Below are 1,941 nucleotides of genomic sequence, written 5' to 3'. Positions count from 1 at the left end.
ATCACCGAGTCCGACCCCCTGCCTGGGCATGAAAGAGTGCTGGAGTCAGATGACCCCAGCCAGATGCCTGTCCAGCCTTCTCTTAAAGACCCCCAGGGTAGGGGAGAGCACCACCTCGCTTGGGAGCCCATTCCAAATTTTGGCCACCCTTACTGTGAAGATGTTTTTTCCTGATATCTAGCTTAAATCAGCTCTCTGTCAGTTTGTGACCATTATTCCTTGTTAGCCCAAGAGGCTCCCTGATGAACAAAGCATCTCTGATCCCTTGCTGCGTCCCCCTAATGAATTTGTAGGCAGCCACAAGATCACCTCCCAGCCTTCTCTTGTGGAGGCTGAAGAGGTCCAGGTCCCTCAGCCTCTTCTCATACGGCTTGTCCTGTAAGCCCCTAACCATATGAGTGCCCTCCTCTGGACCCCCTCGAGTCTATCAACATCCTTCTTGACTCCTAGTCTCACCCTGCTCCCAGCCACGTCACGTGGTCAGCTCCCCCTGCCACATGCACAGCACACGCAGCCTTGCTCCTCCCTTGCTGCACCACCCAGAGTGGGGGCCAGAAGCTTGAATGTCAGAAGCCAGGGTGGGAGTGAGAGACCAGAGCCCCCGGCTGCCACTGCATCAAAAGCAGTGAGGGGAGCTATGGCCGGGCAAGGGCCCATGGGCCACATGTTAGCATGGGCAACTGGTGCCACCTTATTCGGGCGGCACGTCCCCTCCCCCAGCGACCAGTCAGCAACCAGGGAGGGGGTCAATCTCAGCCAATCTTGCTGACCTGGGGTGGGGGGGTCCCTGTGGCTGCTTCTGGAAGGGGTTCTTCCCCGCCCTGTGGCCGCAGCCATTTCTGGTGCTCCCTGGCCGGCACTCACAGGGGGGCACCGGTGCTCCCGCTGTTGGGGAAAAGTCTAAGTTTCCGGGTTCGTTGGGCGGAGGCTCAGACGAACCACAACATACGTTTAAAGACTTGATTCATTAAAGAATGCATTTTGAACAGACAACTGCCCTGCAGGGAGATTGCCTGTTGAACTTTTTGAATTACACAAAGCATTATATGGGAAACATGATGATATTATCACAGTAACAGCTTTACCAATTAACAATTGCCACTTGCTGCTAATTTAAATTTTCCTTACTGAGAAACTTAGAGCTGATAAAAGCCAGTTTATTTTAGTTTTGTGCTAGCTTTATTGTTAAAAGTTATGTCCTTCAACTTCTGATAGCTTATGCAGCATACGTGATCTGCTCGCTTACACATAATGGTGATGAAAGTTTCTATTGTTCTCCTTCACCGCCTGCCCCCCCTGCCCATTGCCTCAGTGACAAGCGTGGCCGGTCAGTGGGTGCACCAGCACTCTCAGGGGGTACACCCCTGTGCACCCTCTACGCATCGCCACTGCATGTTAGCTCAGGGCTGGGCAATTATTTTGGGCCAAGGGACGCTTACCAAATTTTGGCAAGCCATCAAGGGCCACATGGTAGCCCCACCCCTTGACAGCTGCCCTGCCCCTGGTCACCATCTTGGGACTAAAAGTCCTGCCTCTAACTCCTGACCTTTGCCACCAGAAGTCCCTCCCGTTGCCCCCCAGAAGTACTCCTTTCGGCAAGGGGTTTTGCCATCGCAGAACCAGAAAAATACCAAACTATATTCTAAAAATCAAACATGTACTACAACATTCATTCATTTCATTTCATTTCAAAAAATATTTTTGTCCTGCTTTACATGTGTTTGTGTAATGTACACAGAGGGGATTGCACAGTAGCTTAAAATGAGGTCTTAATCTGGTATATTGTGGGGGGTGTGGGTGGGAGGGTGGGTCTCAGTTTGTGGGGTATGGGGGAGGGTGTGTGTGTATGCGTGAGATTTGTGGGGGGTGGATAGGTATGGGGGGTGTGGGTGTGTGTGGGTGGGTGTGGGTTTTGCTGGGGGCTGTGAGTGTGTGGGGTGA

General features: G+C 52.3%; 1 protein-coding gene across 1 annotated transcript in view; it reads left to right on the top strand.

Moving 5' to 3' along the window:
* The window catches only part of LOC102378433 (Fc receptor-like protein 3), a 41,560-nt gene that overhangs the window by 35,792 nt on the left and 3,827 nt on the right, over nt 1-1,941 (top strand). The gene's annotated exons all lie outside the window — the stretch shown is intronic.

The sequence above is a fragment of the Alligator sinensis genome, unplaced genomic scaffold (genome assembly GCF_000455745.1).
Source record: "Alligator sinensis unplaced genomic scaffold, ASM45574v1 scaffold1922_1, whole genome shotgun sequence".
NCBI classification, from domain to species: Eukaryota; Metazoa; Chordata; order Crocodylia; family Alligatoridae; genus Alligator; species Alligator sinensis.
This window is presented reverse-complemented; position numbering and strand designations above follow the sequence as displayed.